The 18,327-nt window shown below is 40.9% G+C and overlaps 1 protein-coding gene across 1 annotated transcript in view; it reads left to right on the forward strand.

The window, feature by feature from the left end:
• The first annotated feature begins 1,724 nt into the window (after positions 1-1,724).
• The window catches only part of LOC306972780 (RNA-binding Raly-like protein), a 77,625-nt gene continuing 61,022 nt past the window's right edge, over positions 1,725-18,327 (forward strand). Inside the window, exon 1 of the mRNA XM_079569486.1 lies at positions 1,725-1,965. The gene's annotated coding sequence lies outside the window, so the exon portion shown is untranslated. The remainder of the gene's footprint in view (positions 1,966-18,327) is intronic.

Consider the following 18,327-nt stretch of genomic DNA (forward strand, 5'->3'; position numbering starts at 1 on the left):
GGCCTGGGAGCTTGAGGGTTCTGCGCAGTATCTTTGCTGTTCCTAGAACTGCCCTTTTCTGGACCGAGATGTCTGATGTATTTCCTGGGATCTGCTGGAGCCACTCCTCCAGTTTGGGGGTCACTGCCCCGAGTGCCCCAACGACCACGGGCACCACTGATGCCTTCACCCTCCAGGTTTTCTTCAGCTCTTCTCTGAGCCCCTGGTATTTCTCCAGTTTCTCGTGTCCCTTTTTCCTGATGTTGAAGTTGATAGATATAAGTAATATAAGTATACGTTTTATATATATATATATATATATAAGCGTTTAACCATTACTAACATGTAGGCTAATGCTAATGCTAATCGGAATGACCTTATGGAGACTTGAGCCTGCCCTGATGAAGACACGCCAGAGTTCATAGGCTGTCTATTCTAATAAGTAAGGGATAATGTATAGAACGCTGGTCATTATCGGGAAAATAAGTACCGACAGGGCGAACCGGACCCCGACGCGAAGCGGAGGGGTCTTGTTTCGCCCTAATGACCAGCGTTCTATACATTATCCCGCTTATTATACGGCCATTTGCCAACTGAACACACACAACATAAATTTCGTACACTTTTATGAAGGTCGAAAGGTTTATTTAATGACATCCGCGACAAATAGTTCCCAAAAGTTTGCGCGTTGCGCTGCAGCGTTTTGCTAGGCTAGAAGCAGCAAGGCTAGCAGCTAGCCTAGCTACTTAGTTGAAGGCGCAGTTGGAGGAATGGTTCTGAATCTTTGGGTAAATTGAAAGTCAGACTCACGCTAACTTCACGAGCAATTCCCCCAACTTCTCTCTCAGTGACGGGGACAGAGATAGTGTCGCTACTACGTACGCGCGGAGTGATATGAAAGCACGAACTCCGTTGCCATGGGCAGCGGTCATTATTTTTTTCAGAGGTCCTTTATCAGAAAATAATGACCGGTAGAACGTTGGGAAATCCCATTCAAATCAACGGAGCGTTCTACTTACGTTGTGAAGAGCCGTATAATAAAGGACTTTTAATTTTCTACAACAGAGAACCTCAGACCTTTTTTGACACATTGTTAAACCTGTTCTACAGAATCACTCCCAGTCTTTGAAGTGCACCTGCATTCTTGCCTTTTCCACGGAGCCTCTGGAAGCACTCACTTTCTTCATACTCTTGCTGCCTGTATTGTTTGTTTTTATGGTCCTGTCCATGGTCAAACTCTCTTCCTTCTGTAACTTGGCCAGCAGTCTATATATTTCTTTTTAAACTTGTGTTATGGCTCTGCAGCCCATTTCACCCCAGTACACAAGAGGACGTGACCCCTCTGCTGGCATATTGTATAACTGTATTTTATATCAGCTTTAAACCTAGGGTAGCTTACATAAAAAAACAAAGCTTATAGGTGTCTGAAGATGTTGTCAAAAGCTGTAAAAAACATAGCGAGACCCTCAGCATGTGGTGCACCATTGGAGATAGTATTTGTACTTCTATAGCTATTGCTTTACCAACAACATCGATGACATTCTTCAAAGCCTCATTAGCCTGTTAGTATATTTGGCCACTTTCATCATCTTTTCAAACACGTTGGTCAAGCAGAATTAGCATAGCTCTCCATAAATCACTGCCTTATTAATGCCTGCTTTGCGTTTCTCCCCGGGCCCCTCTGGGACTCCCCTGCCTCCCCAAAGGCACCGGTGATCCGCGCGCTCAACGCCATTTACACCGCGGGGCAGCGGGGGTAGAAATCAATAGTACATTTGTGCTTTACTCGCGCCCGTGTGCACTGGTTAAGTCGCATCAGCACCGGCGGAGCGGGAGAAAGCGCCGGGACTTGACTCAAACTCGTGCGTCACGTGATCCGCCGGAGGAGCAGCGGCAGTAGCGGTGGAGAGCGCGAGAGCATCATCCCTTCGCCAACACACACGCCCCGTGTTCGTGTTTTATTTGAACGCTTTTGCCTCTTTTTTGGTGAGTACGTCTTGCATTGACACTTTGCTGTCCCTTTTCGTCGCTTTCTTGTCTTGTTGGAACGATGCGAACGGGCAATCACGGGGCTCTGGCTTTTTTTTTTTTTTTTTTTGCATGCGATCGTTTCAAAAATCTTGGATGCTCAGTCTCCACGACAGCGATTTCCTCCACGTCCGACCTCGCTCTGTTTGCCCGATTGTTTATTTTTGCTTTTTTTTGCTCCCCCGCGAAAGCTCTGGGCTTGTTGTTTCTAGTGTTGCTTGTTTTGGTGTCGTCTCGGGGGCTTTTGACGCACGTATTTCCTCGCGTTGAGGTTCTGGACTCTTGATTTCTTTGAGGTTTTTGCTTTTCAACAACACGGGGATTTTAACTTTCTCGTGGTGGATTCTTTCTTCACATTTGTATGAACGAATATAGGAAACTTTGGTGCGTTCTGGCAAACATCCGCTTTTGGACAGCTCCTATGCTTTGCCTAATGGTTAGTAAAGAACATGTGAACGCTGAATTCCAATAGCTTCAAGTGTGTTCTGGCCAATAGCTGTTGAATCTAGAGGTTATAATTACTGGACAGTCCTATGCAAAGTGCTGACTCTGAGCTCGACCTCTGCCAAGGCACTGGTCTTATCTTGCAATGGTAAAGATACAGTTTAATGGCTCATCTTGCCCTCAACTTCTTCATCTACTTTTACAACTGTTAAACAACAGTTAAGTTAGAACTGTTGACACACCTGCCAACATGGTAGGGATGGGCGATATGGCAAAAAAGATAAATAAATCCCCAAATACTGAATGTCTCTTTAAGTGCACATGACAGATTTTAATGCTTTTGAAAATATTACAAATGTTTTAGCTACAAGTTCATCAGATGCATAATTATGATTTTATTTCAGTGAAGCTGCAATTTTAAAGGGGTTAGATGCAAGTTGGCCATTTTATACTCACTACTGCCACCTCAGGTCTTATGCGTAACTGCAGCTTCTATAACAAGCTCGTGCATGACGGCATTTCAGACCCGAATTAACACCTTTTTGAGTGACAGTGCAGGATTTTAGAGGCAGTTTAGAGGTTTATTCTATGCATTAGGACATGGCTGGGACATGCAGGGGAGGAAAATACTTAATTTTTACATTTTTAAAACTCTGTATAGTCCCTTTAATGAAGAAATGTTGGGCAGAAAAAGTTAGTTTTATTAGATTTTTTGAGCTGCTGACAGGAAGTGACTCATTTCCCATTGATATAGACGGCATCTCGTCATGAAAGGGGGCGTGGCCTCGCCAAGGGGGGAAATAGCAATTTTCTGGCAAAATATAAACTTATTTATCACATACAAATAAAGTCAAGTCTAAATGGAGCCCATATGGATATTTTCTCACAGCAGATTGTGCAGTAGAAGCGAAAAAACAGCAGTCATAGCAAGCGCTAGCTAGCGTTAGCATTAGCACGGTGCTAACATGTAGCATCATGTTTCATGCATCATTCTCCGTTGTTTTATGTATCTATGGGCTGTTGAACCACTTTGCTCCTCTCCGTGTCTTTGCATCTTTATTTAGTACAAAACTATATTCATAATTCAGCATTTGTCAAAGGGGCTAGATGCGAGTTAGTCATTTTATACTCACTGCTGCCACCTCAGGTCTTATGTGTAACTGCAGCTTCTATATTAAGCTTGTGCGTGAGTTGTGAACAGGTCTGGGCTAATTCTACACATTAGGACATGGCTGGAACATGTAGAGGGAGGAAAACACTTATTTTTTAACATTTTTAAACTCCGTATAGTCCCTTTAAAGTCGTTTTTGAATACTTAGAGAAAGTTTAGATTTTTCTCAAAATTGTTTTCCCCCTTAACTGTTTTCAAACATGACCATATATGGGCGATTCCAGAGATACCGTCTGTATCTATACTGTAAAACATGGAGATCTCTGTGTGACGTTCATCAGAGTGAGCTGGCTGAGATTTCTAAAACAAAACATCACTGTGCGTTTTCGGTTGACTGTTATAACATGGTTAAGACCTCACAAAATATGTTTTTGCATGATTTAGGAGCTTCAAAACACAGCTATGAAAAATTGAACAGCAACAGCCTCCCACTGATGATCTAAAACATGTGTGATTGATGTTAAAACGATCAACCCAACAAGAAAACCCACTGAGAAAATAAACAACAAAGAAGCGAGAATAATAAATGTTTACAGTTGCAGGCAATCACACACAAAACAATCTTTCTTTCCATAGGTCCTCTTTGGGTATTGATCAGAAGAATCTTTTATGTATAGGCCTATTTGTTTAGCATTTTACACTGTTAGCACTATTCCCCAAAATTGTGCCAACGAGAGCTCTCTGTGGCTTCTAATGAGCCATAATCAGAATTACAAGTTTGAAAATGCAAATGAGCGCAGCGCGGCGGGGAGCACGGATTCTCAGAGAGTACATATGGCTTTGAAACCGGGGTTATGCAGGGAGAAATAGGGAGTAAATATTACATTCATTTGGTGCTGAACCCAGAGGAGCAGAGAATGGCGAGTTTTATATACTGCTGACGTCTGAGAATGCAAAAAATCTTCTGCAAGGCTTTAAGGTTTGGGAACTTTCTCTGTGCACGGCTCAAGGCACCATAATATGACAGTGATTAAAGTAAATGAAGAGACTCGATGCATAATTGATAATGTCTTGATGTCAAGGAAACAATGGTTACAGTTGAGTGGAGAGCAGTGTTGACAGGGGACAAGAATAGACTGTGACACAACATGCTAAGGTTATGCTGGTTCATCATCAAATCCTCAATTGTGAAAGAAATAGTGTATACAAACAAGTCCATCATTTACTTTGATACACATGACATTGTGTAGATATAGGGCTGGGCGATTAAAAAAATAAATTGATTATTTTCCCCATATTGATCGATCTCTATTCCATTTTTGTGTTTAAAGGGGCTCTATGCAAGTTAGCCATTTTTATACTCACTACTGCCACCTCAGGTCATACATGTAACTGCACCTTCTATATTAAAGGGATATTTCAGGATTTTTGACATAGGGCCTCATTTCCTAGTTATCCAGAGTGTTGCTGATTTCTGGAGATATTTTTGTTTGTAATTCATGCAGTTCTTATATTAGAAGAGTTTCGTGGCGCTAGGCTTGTGCAAGGCTAGCGTATTTCTATGGTATCAGCTAGCCTGCATTAAAACAGTCTGACACACTCCACAGTGCACCTGAGGCAAATCACTTAAAACGTCAGACTAACCATATAAATGTCTGTGTCGATAGAATAATTTTTGGAATATAACTGACCTTGCATCACATGAATGATCACATTTTGAGGGACTATTTTCTAGCAGATCACTCCGCCGCCGCGTAGCTTATACAACCACGAAGCTGATGCTGCTCAAATATGAGTTATTTTAAATGCAAAATGGTTAAAATTGCTCTATCGACACAGACGTTTATATGGTTAGTCTGGTGTTATAAGTGATTTGCCTCAGGTGCACTGTGGAGCGGGTCAGACTGTTTTTAATGCAGGCGAGCTGATATTGTAAAAATGCGCTAGCCTTGCATTAGCCTAGCGCCACGAAACTCTCCAAACAGAAGAACTGCATGAATTACAAAAAAAAAAAATCTCCAGAAATTAGCAACACTCTGGATAACTAGGAAATGAGGCCCTATGTCAAAAATCCTGAAATATCCCTTTAAGCTCGTGCATGACGTCAATTCGGACCCGAAGTAACACCTTTTTGAGTGACAGTGCAGGATTTTAGAGGCAGTTGTGGTGAACAGGTCTGGGCTCATTCTACACATTAGGACATGGCTGGAACATGTAGGGGGAGGAACAAATGTGGTCTTTCCTGCACAAGCATGTAAACAGATGCTGTGGCCAAACTGAAAACTGCAGCTAAATCAAACTTCTAGTGTCACAGTAAAACATGCCCATGTCACCCCTAGACCTGTCACGATAATTACTATATCGACTTATCGTTGAATAAATAACAAAGAAACAATACATTTTTGGGCTAGATATTTATCATCTGTACATTTATTAGAATTCCCCCCTATTTTTGAAACTTTGATTTGTATCTGAGGCAAATTGAGTTACATTATGTTTCATCTTTATTGCAGCTTGTGTGGTATTTTAGGATATGATTATGCATTTAAGAACAAAGGTTTACTGTCATTTTTATGCCTGAGAATTGACAGTATCTAGAATCATTAGAGTCAATAATATCATTTATCGCAAGACTTTCCTGCCTCAATATATCGAACTTCAAATTTGTTATTGTGACAGGCCTAGTCACCCCTTCACCTGGCCAAGCAACACACAAACATCTGCAGAGGAGACGACAAGCTCATGTTTGTGTGCGGAGCCTCAAAGGCCACGGCGTAACTGAGTGAAGCGCTAACAACTTAATATTTACATATATAAATGAGTAAACCGCGCATTTATTAGAAAAAAAGACAAACACAATTTACAATTCACTTTTAGAAGTCCAGCTATGCCACTGCTGCAGCCTCAAAACAAATCCACATGGTCCAAATAGCAATCGATAGTTTTCCTCTTCGAAGGTAAACTCTTCATCCCTGTGTGCTTCCCGTGTGAGGTTAATATAGAAGCTGCAGTTACATGTATGACCTGAGGTGGCAGTAGTGAGTATAAAATGTCTAACTTGCATCTAGCCCCTTCAAAAAAAAAAATCTAGTTCACATGAGCACATTGAATTGAATACGTTTGAAAGCAGTAGCATTAGTTTTGTAAAGGAAACCACATCGTTTGCAGGGTTTCCTCAAGATAAAACCTTACGGAGACAAAATATCACACAACACCTTAATGATTGCTCACTTTGCGATTTGCTAATTGCGACCATTAAATGTGTTTTTTTTCTCATTGAGATTAATTGTGTTTAAACAGAACAGTCATAATCCCTGAATCAGTTAGTAGATGTGGGACAAAATGCACTCTTTGTATTGGCGTGAGTCCAGTTGGAGTTGTGCCACTGTTGTTGTAATATCACACAATTTGAGACTCTCAGTTTAACAGGAGCATAATTACATAAAACCATTTGCAGTGCACTAGGACTACACTACGGTCTATCTCCCATACATCAGCAGACTATTATCACTTCACCAGTCTGTTGCTTAGACTTCACTAACTCATCGCTTTTAAACAGGTGCCTGAATGTGCGTGAGTAGTTCATTATGCAAATAGACAGACAGATTTGATTAACAGTTTGACCTTGAGCTGAAGAACATCCCCGGGCCACACACTTTAACCTCTCTAACGACAGGGTTTGGTTATAAAATGCTTTGTTCACGTCCAGGAGACATGCTCTGCTTACAGATAGAGCAGTGTGTAGGGCTGTGGTTCTAAAACTAGACCAGTGACGGTACATAGACTTTTCCTGATGATACTGAGTTGATGCTGTGACTTAATCTGCACGGTTCAGCTCAGTTTGTTCTGCTGGGACTGGTTGTGTGAGTCCTCGTATGTCTAGTGGTAGAATATCTGATTAATATAATATATGAATATAATTAGAGAAATGCCCACTCCTGCTTTTGCTATCTGTTCAAAAGCCTGGAAATCTCTCTACGGATCCACTTGTAAAATATGTTTTTAAATGTACTGAACAAGAATGAACTTGATGCTTCATCTCGTCTAAGAGGGTTTTCTTCTTATTGATGCCTATTTATAAAGTTTTTTCATCCTGTTCCAAGCGTACATTGATTGAAAAAGCCGCAGCACATTCTCCTATGTTTAACCCCCACCGTAGCTGCATTTGAGCGCCACAGTGTGATGACTCATTTGAAAGCTAAGACCCACCAAACTAATCTCAGCTTCCGCCTCGTTATGATTGTCATGTCTTGGTTGTGTTTCCATCACGTTTTTGTTGCTTGATCGCGGTTACATTACACTCGAAAAAAGAAAACGTGACAAAAAATGAGAAAAAAGCAATGAAAATGTGATAAAAAAAATGTGGCAAAGACGCAAAACAAGGTATTAACTAAAACGTGAGAACAGAATACAAGGAAGAAGCGTAGATGGGTTTTGCAGGTCTTGGCTTTCAAATGAGTCATTACATTGGCCTGTCGACTATAAGCTGCAGTTCAGAAGGGTCAAACTGGAAAAAATGTGCTCGGTTAAGGTCGGTACATTAGCAAATCTGAACCGTGTCATATCCGGCTTTTCTGATTGGAAAAGTGTGAATTCTGGCGGCCCAGGCTATAGAGAAATGGCACAAGAGCAATATTCAGGTTCAGAATTTACTTACTTTTGAATATTGTCTATCAGGTATTATACACTCCCAATAATAAGTCCCACTGTGATTAAGAATCTCTTAATCACATTAACTCTGGTATATCTACATTAAGGCTTAGTGTCGGCCTGTTCTAATTCTCTAATTCAAATAGATCAATGAATAACTAAAAATGCTTGTCTGACTTGTCAACTTGGCATCACATGAATAGAGATGTTCAAATATTGTGGACAGGACAGGGTTTGTGATGGGCGTCGTGAAAAGGCACCGAAGCTTGTTTTTTACCCTCTCTCGTTTGGACTCCTCGGATCACAGGAGCACAGGAGGGCTTTGCTAATGTGAATGAGACCTAACGACTCTTATGTTGCTCAGTTTGAACAGGCTTTGAATTAAACAGTCGTACATTTGAGAACAGTGGGAAGAAGCGTTCCTAAACAATCATTAGTTGGAGTCCTTCTCTTGTTTTTGGACTTGATTGGACCTTTATGTCATTATGCATCAGTTATTTTACTTCTGAAAACATCAATCATTAATGAGTGGCTCAAAGAGGCTCTTCACAATTGATTTTTGTTTGTTTGTTGGCATGACACTTGAGTATTCGTCCTATTTCAGCCTCATTTTGTTAATTACTTTGAAAGCCAAACATTTTCTGGGTTTTTTTCTTGGACAGCTCCTCCATCCTCCTCGGTCGTCAGCGGGTCAGGAACAGGTGGAGGAAGCCAAGTGTGAAAATGTGCCACTGCGTAAACGGTACTTATCTCGCTTTGGGGAGCGGCCTCTGGAATAGCCACTGCCTCCGCTGCATCGCTATGAGCCCCGCGGGACGGATAAAGTTTAGCCATGTGTCTCCGGAGCGCTCGTGAATCTGGCTGTGTTTAATAAGGCTTCTGGATGTGAGGGTCACGTAAGCGCTGACCTGAGTCGAGCTACACTGTCTCATACAGACTGCACATGTTAGAGACCAATAAAGAAACGAGCTACACTGTTTATTTTTAGGTCAATACAGTATTGGACTCTTAAATGCATTCTTTATAATAGGTTCAAGCAGAACTATGTAACTCATGCCTCTAGAGGCCATAAGCGCCACTGCAGGTGTCGTAGCATGTTAAGTTTTTTACTCATTAATTGTCCGTGAGGGTAAACACTACGCTGACAGAAAGACGGAGAGAGAGGGATATTGTACATCCAGTTACACAATGGAGATACATTTTTTTCACTCAAACTTGGCTGTAAATACTGTTTAAGTGGTGCTAGCCCGCAGTTAGCTTTGCCCGTTAGCCTGTTAGCTTCTTCTTCATGATTCCATTAGTGTGTATTGGGTCTCTGGGTCGGAGCAAGTGTGGTTTTCTGGCCAGAGACACCAGGGGGAGATGAAAGACCCTCCACTCATCCTCTTGTATTACCCCCAGAGGGACTACGGAAAGGATTTATTTAGGTAAACAAGTTCCTTAGTACTGCTTTAGGTGCTGCTTTAAGTGCAACTATGGGTCTTAAACAAGAGATGCACCGATCCAGCTTTTTTGACTTCTGATACTGATACTGGGGGTTTAAGTATCTGCCGATGTTAACCAATACCAAGAGACTTTCTTAAAGGTGTCTTTCTCTGAGTGAAAAAGTGAATGGTTCTCTTTTTTTTCATTGTGAGATCAATAACGTCTTATCCTTTAAGATACGATATATGGATCATGTGTTCTCACTTGTGTCCTTAATAAAGATTGAATGAATGAATACGATAATCCTTTATTGATCTCACAATGGACAAATTCACTTGTTACATTCGACTCTGAAGAAACACTCAGGGTGTGCAGGATAGACAGGAAATGTGCAAACAGTTAAATAGTAAACAGAGGTGTCTTCTATACAATGAGTAATAGCAAAAAGCTTAAAGGGGCAAAAATAGAAACAATAAGAAAATTAAAATGAAATAAAAATTAGAACAGACTATAAAATATCAAAGTCGGCATTGGCAGTGCAAAGTTTACAGTCCTAGGGCCCAATCTTGTGCATCAAAACGGAGACGATGGCGTGACATTTTGCGCTCAGTAGGAGCGCACTTTGTGATCTTGCCACTCCAGACTTAGCGCATTTTAGTGGGTGGAGACACAGATTTTCCTCCAACCCGATCGACTCCGCGTCCAGGAGAGTGGTTGTGTGGGGTGAACATGTGCTTTTGTTTTGCTTCGCGTTCACGCCAAGCGCGGGCCGATCCGCGCCACAGCCGACGCTGTAGCTCTTTTTCTCTCGAGACGTGAACATGGTTTAGCTCACGATGGGGTAAATAAAGTTTTTAGTTTGACCTGTGAGAGCCTAAGGCTTAAGAAAGAACGCAAGACAGCGCAAAGTAAACGAGGAAGTGAATGTCAGCCGTGTTTCCATCAGTGCAGTCACCTCCTCTTGTGACGCCCCCTCACAGGTGGCGGAGGCGAATGGCACATGTAGCGCTGCCACTCGGAAAATAATTCGCCAAGAGCCTGCGCCGCCCCGTGCGCCGCCCGATCCTTGATATAGTGTAGATAAACGTGTCCACTTCATTGACAAATCCTTCAGCGCGACCCTGTCAGGAGTAGTGGGCGCCCAGGGACCCATCTCCAGTTCTCGTTAGATTTAAGGAGGTTTCGGAGGAGCCACTGGAGGAGGAGGCCATTGATTGAGGAAACCGGAATATCCAGAGGAAACCAACCCAGACACAGAAACCACAGATACGCATAACAGATCAGAAATGGGTGCCAAAACGTTGCACATCAATTCAAAAGTACAGCAAATTATCTACCACTTTTAATGAAATTATCTTGGTATTAACTATTGGCAGATGCTCAAGCCCCTAATATCAGTATGAATACAGACGGCATCTCGTCATAGAAGGGGGCGTGCCTTCGCCAATGTGGAAAATAGAATCTTTTGGGAAACACAATTTTCCACTCTTTTTAGACATTTTCTGGTGGAATATGAACTTATTTATTACACATAAAAAAGTCAAGTGTAAATCGGGCCCATATGGATATTTTCTCACAGCAGATTGTTCAGTAGAAGTGAAAAAACGGTAGTTGTAGCAAGCGCTAGCTAACCGTTAGCATATCCCGATGCTAACATGTAGCATCAAGTTAGCATTCTCTGTTATTTATGTATTTATGGGCTATTGAACCACTTTGCTCCTCCCCATGTCTTTGTATCTTTATTTAGTAGAAAACTATATGCATAATTCTGCATTTGTTAAAGTTGTTTTTGAATAATTAAAGAAAGTTTAGATTTTTCTTCAAATTGTTTCCCCCCCTTAACCATATAGATACAGACGGCATCTTGTCATAAAAGGGGGCGTGGCTTCGCCGAGGGGGAAAATAGAATCTTTAGAGAAACACAATTTTTCACTCTTTTTTGACATTTTCTGGTGGAATATGAACTTATTTATCACATACAAATAAAGTCAAGTGTAAATCGGGCCCATATGGATATTTTCTCACAGCAGATTGTTCAGTAGAAGTGAAAAAACAGCAGTTGTAGCAAGCGCTAGCTAACCGTTAGCATTAGCCCGAAGCTAACATGAAGCATCAAGTTAGCATTCTCTGTTATTCATGTATTTATGGGCTGTTGCTTTGCTCCTCTCCATGTCTTTGTATCTTTATTTAGTAGAAAACTATATGCATAATTCAGCGTTTGTAGTAGTAGTTTTTGAATAATTAAAGAAAGGTTAGATTTTTCTTCAAATTGTTTTCCCCCTAAACTGTTTTCAAACATGACCATATATGGGGGAATCCAGAAATGCCGTCTGTATCTATGGGAACTAAAAAAGCTGGTGCATCTCTAAAAGACAGAACAAGGGGACATTGTGTTTCATCAGAAATCATAAACTGAATTTAATTAGTCATATGTTTTTCATGGTATGTTCCATTTAACTCAAATCAGTTTCATTCATATCTCCTCGAGTCCTCATTCACAAATTGCCACAGGTTTGCAGAGTCTGCCCGTCGCTCGTTGTACACCAGCGGCTCCACTCTGAAGGTCAAAGAACACATTAGAGCACGACGGCAGCCTCTCACTTTCTCACGATGTGCATCAGGGAGGAGCAAACGCACCAGGCAGAGCGTAACAAAAAGACAGAGTGAGGCAGAGCGCTTGTAACACTCACACATTTATGAAGGCAACATGTACATTCACTTCAGCGCTTCTTCATTATGCATTTGCTAATACCCGCTCGTCCTTATTAAACCTTCAACGCCAGAAGCAGTCACTCTCAGTCTCGCTCAGTCTCCCGTTAAGTCTGTTTCCTCTGCACGCATTGTAGTCCTGCACCTGATGCTCTTTTGTGCTCAGACGTGCCATTAAGCGAACATTGTCTCACCTCCCGTTGAAAAAGAGGGAAGCTTTATTTCAGCACCAAGGACAGCTCCCTTTAGACACAGCCACGATTCTGAACTGGAATAAAGACCTCGGAAATGAAAAGCCACACTACTTTGAGAGAATGTACAATCACGTCTGGAGATGGTGGGAGAGTTCCAAAGAGACTGTGGCTCAGCGGTTAGAGCCGTCGTCCGAGGATCCGAGATGGAGAGGGAGTAAGGGGATAATGGATGGACCTGTGACGCAACTTTGAGATTCAGTAAATAGAAAATCAGGACTAATCTGGTTTATTGTATTACCATAACCGAGACCGACACTAAACTGAACTCAACCAGGACTAAAGACGGTCCCCTCTGCTTGTGCAAAGCAAAGAGGAACTCCACATAGGTGAGTCTAACAAGCTGAAGTTTAAAGGATAAATTAACCTCTTAAATAGGGTTGGTATCGTTAAGGATTTATCGATACTACTACTCTTATTGATACTCCTTATCGATCCGGTACTTTATTGTACTCTTATCGTTACTTTAAAAGGAAAACAAAGACATTATCTCTACATTTGGACCTAATTTATTTTCAATTTGCACATACACTTAATACATATGGGAGTTAAAATACAAGTATTGACCAAAATGTATTTTTTTAATTATTATTATTATTATTATTATTATTATTATTATTATTATTATTATTATTATTATTATTATTATTATTATTATTATTATTATTTAGTAAATGAAGGATTTAGTCTCTTAAGTATTGTGTTGGTTAGATTTGACTGTACCAACAACCCCAATCTAAATCTAAACCAGGACTGTGGCTCATAAACTTATTTGCATAATGATCAATCAAGAAGACAATTTCAGAACTAAACAAGGTCTAAAACAGGTTTGTGCTTTTTTAGACCTTGTTTAAAGCAGTACTAAGTAACTCTTCCCCCTAGAGGCCATAAGCGCAACTGCAGGTGTAGTAGCAAGTTACGATTTTTTAACTTATTAATTGTCATGGAGAGTAAATACTACGCTGACAGGAAAGGCGAAGGGAGAGAGGGTTACTGTGCATCCAATTACACAATGGAAATATTTTTTTTCACTCAAACCTGGCTGTAAATACTGTTTAAAGTGACGTTAGCCCGCAGTTAGCTTTGCCCGTTAGCATGTTAGCTTCTTCTTCGTGATTACATGTGTGTATTGCTTTCTCCGCACCGGGGGCAGTCAAGTTGCAAACATGGTTTTCTGGTCAGAGACACCAGGGGGAGATGAAAGACCCTCCAATCATCCCATTAACACTTGTATTACCCCCACAGGGACTACGGAAAGGATTTATTAAGGTAAACACGTTACTTAGTACTGCTTTAAACGGACTGGACTGTTGACTAAACTACTCTGCCTGACCCCCCCTAAAAGTCGCCACCTGGATTAACTAAATGTCATGATATGGGGTCTGCTGCAGTTATTATTATTGGTTTATGTGGTCGGGACAGTGCATGTTAATGAACATACATGTGTCTCATGCATGTAAACACGCCACACCGGATTGTAGCCATGGGCTAATTTCCATCCGTTGTCCCCCATACGTACTCTCAAACACACTCTCATTCATACTGGCCTATTGTAGATGTTTTTAGTGGTAGGGGAAACCGGAGTACCCGGAGGAAACCTACACAGACACGGGGAGAACATGTCAGCTCCACACAGAAAGGCCCCGTCCAGGTGGGAGTCGAATCCGGGACCTTCTAGCTGTGTAGCACGAGCGCTAACCAGTTTGGTCACATCTCGGTCTAGAATGAGATCAGCTGACGACCTGAACATCCTCAATCGATTTCTTCTTCACTGATGGCACGGGTGTTTTCCAGGATGACGATGTCAGGATTCATCGGGCTCACATTGTGAAAGAGTGGTTCAGGGAGCAGGAGACATCATCTTCACTCATGAGTCCAGATCTTAACCCCATTGAGAATCTTTGGGATGTGCTGGAGAAAGCTTTGTGCAGTAGTCGCTCTAACTGGCCTGCGTTATTTTCGTATAACTGCACACGTGGTCCGGTTAAATCACTCCACTGCGGGCGTCACCATAGCAACGCGTAACACCGCTGGATCAGGTACACTCTTAATTAGCTAACGTCAGGTGACGAGTGGACTAGTGACGGACAGAAACACTGCAGAAGACGGATTTTGTGGTGAATTTGATCACTTTTGGCCAAAACAAAACTTGATGATTGGGAAGAAGAGGAGCAAACAGGACATGGCTTTGGAGGAGCTGAACAGGATTAAAGATGAGGAAGAAAAACACTAACCGGGCTGTCATTTTGAGAGAATTTTACTCTTCAGGACAGACTGATACGGGGAAGCACTCCAGTGTAGCAAGTTTAATGTCCATTACAGGTCAAGCAAGCCTTAAAGTGCATATTTACATATGACACTTTTTAGACACAATGTTTGCTAAAACATAGTGAACACAATTATATTTAATAATTAAAAAAATGTACCCAGTTTTCTTCAGTTTGACAATTGTGATGTTTATAGTTTCACTTCCTTATTGCACACTGACAGGAAGTGACATAGAAAAAGGTAAACAATTTTAAACTGTTGCCGTGCCGACCATGTTAAGTCAATGGCAAATGAGTCAAACTGCTATTATATGGAATGTTACCTTCTTCTATGTCACTGCAGCTTAAAATTCCCAAATCTCAACATAAACCAAGCACATTTTTTCCAGTTCAGCTTTACCCAAATCTAAAAGCTTCTTGACCGGAGCTTACAGCCCATAGACCAGTGTGACGCCTCATTTGAAAGCTAAGACCAACAAAACTGACCGTAACTAATGCGTTTTTGTCACTTTTATAGTGTTGTTGTTGCTTTTCCAGCACATTTTTCTCGTTCTTTTGCCACGTTTTTGTCACATTTTGGAAGTGTTTTTGTTGCACTTTTTTGTGGGTTTTTCGTCACATACTTTAACAGATTTTTTTGTTGTGTTTTCATCACATTTTCAGCAAATTTTTGTCACTTTTTGTTGCTTTTTCATCACTCTTTAGTCGTGTGTTTTTGTCGCTTATTTAATTGTGATAGTGTTGCTTTCGCACGTTTCTGACGCTCTTTTGCCACTTTTTTGCTTTTAGATTTGGGTAATGCCAAACTGGAGAAAATGTGCTTGGTTCATGAGGTGGTTTAGAGGTTAATGCAGCTCGTCTTGCATTAAAACTTTAATCCTTACACATTAGATATGTATCATTTGTGCATATTATAGATACATATTATTACGTATTATAGACAGACAGATGAGATAAAACACGCCCCCACTGTTTGGAAACCACTGCCTTGGACACTTTGACGTCAGCACCACCGACAGCTGCCAGGTGTTGATTGTTCGTCCACAGCTGGATCTGACCTTCAGCCCCTCCTCCGCTCGCCCCTCACGCGCCTCTATACCAGCTCCGACCGGCAAAACCTAAACTGAACACTCCGGCTGAGATAAGGAGAAAAATAGTAATGGCTTTCAGGAGGCTTGCTGTTTGTGGGATAAACAGATAAAACTAAAGTTGTTGATTAGATTGGAAATAGGCTTACGGTTATTCGATACGATCTATTCAGTTGTTTGTATTGTTGAATTGTAATTGGATTTTTAAGATGCAGCAGAGAATACATCGGTGTTTAAAGATTACAAACTTCTGCACTGAAATATGATGGAATAACGTAGATACGATTATGAACAGCAAATGCTTTTTAATTTACAATAAAGTTGGGTAACGATATGAGAAAAAAACTGTGGGAGTAGCATCTCCAAGTGGCTCCATTTGTACAAGTTGTTTTTTTTTCCCACAGCCCCAAAACTCTCCAAATGTTAGTTATAAATAAATATCCCGTCAGCCTCTCCACACTCCACACACCACATTTATTTGCATTCAGATGAGCTCCAATGATGGTGTGCCACTTCCAAATGTTGCTGCGTCTACAAAAACCTGCCCTTTGCTCCGCCGTTGTACAGAAGCCTCAAAACCAAAGCGGATAGTGCTGTTTGAAAATCACTCTGCTTCGGGATTGCAAATGCATACAATATTAAAAATACAGTAAATTCTGAGTTCTTGCGTCACATTTGCAGAGATTGTTGTGATACCAAGATGGGCAACACCACATTTTTTAAAGCGATACAGTGCTGATACTTTTGGATACTTTATCCCTCAATATTGCTGCAGTGAGGGTGTTTTGGTCCAGAACAGTGTAGTCAGCCATCTTTATGTGTCTATATAAGCTGCCTATTATTTTACATATGCTTATTTGTTTCAATTTTCTTTGCCTGGTATCGTAGCCATGAGGCATACAGTATTACATCAACACCAATCGATCTGCCCATCCTAGATTGTTTCCACACACTTCATAAAGCAGTTAAATGCAAAGCCATACATGAAAACAGACTACACTGTGAAACATTTAACTCTTAACATTTAACTAAGTAACTCATGCCCCTAGAGGCCATAGGGGCATGCAGGTGTTGTAGCAAGTTGAGGTTTTTTACTCATTAATTGTCTATGAGAGTAAATACTACGCTGACTGAATAGACAAAGGGAGAGAGGGATATCGCACATCCAATTACACAATGGAGATATTTTTTTTCACTCAAACTTGGCTGTAAATGCTGTTTAAGTGGCACTAGCCCACAGTTAGCTTTGCCCGTTAGCCTGTTAGCTTCTTCTTCATGATTCCTTTAGTGTGTATTGGTGCTCCGACCCGGTGGCAGTCAAGTTGCAAGCATGGTTTTCTGGCCAGAGACACCGGGGAGATGAAAGACCCCCCAATCATCCCATTAACACTTGTATTACCCCCACAGGGACTATGGAAAGGATTATTAAGGTAAACAAATTACTTAGTATTGCTTTAGAGGAACTTGATGCAAGTTGGTTGTTTTACACTCGCTACTGCCACCTCAGGTCTTACACGTAGCTGCAGTTTCTGTATAAAGCTGAGTGACTGTACAGGATTTTAGAGGTAGTTGTGGTGAACAGGTCTGAGCTCATTCTACACATAAGTCCCTTTAACCTGTTAACCCCGCCTTAACCAAGTACATTTTCTCCGGTTCAGCTTCCCAAATCTAAAAGATTACAGCCTATAAGAGTAATCTGAAAGCTAAGACCCACAAAACTCATCTAAACAAATCTCTTTCCTTGCATTGTTGCCATGTTGTTGTCTCTTTTCTTTAAACATTTTTTTCATAGCTTTCTCTTTTTTTCACTGTTTTATCTATTTTTGTCACCTTTTTGTTGCTCTTTTGTCATTTTTTTGTGGCTTTTTTTCACTTTTTCATTTATTTTTTCTCACGTTTTCATCGCTCTTTTGCTTCATCCTCATATTCATCTCATTCGTTGCTATTTTGATACATTTTTCAAGAAACTCGTTGCTTTTTCAGAACTCTTTAGTTGTGTTTTTGTGGCTTTTTAAAATTTGTTTTATTGTTTCTTTTCCAGCACTTTTTTTTATTTCATCCCCATTTTCGTCACCAATTTGACGATTTTTCCAAGAAGATTTGGGTGATGCTAAACTGGGGAGCATGTGCTCGGTGCAGGTGGAAGTTAAAAGGTTAAAAGTGCTTGAATTTGACAAAACATGACTGAAACAGGAACCAAAAAAAGTGAAGAAATTTAGTCTAAACTACAGGGTAATCACATAACAAATCATTATGGAGTTTCGATTTGATTTGTGAAGTCTTACTTAAAGGTTAACTGCATAACTTGGACTAAGCAGCACAGCCCCTGGACTAGGAATAAACTAGAACTAAACCCAGAACCAAGAAGACCAAGA

The sequence above is a fragment of the Gobius niger genome, assembly GCF_951799975.1.
Source record: "Gobius niger genome assembly, chromosome: 13".
Taxonomy (NCBI): domain Eukaryota; kingdom Metazoa; phylum Chordata; class Actinopteri; order Gobiiformes; family Gobiidae; genus Gobius; species Gobius niger.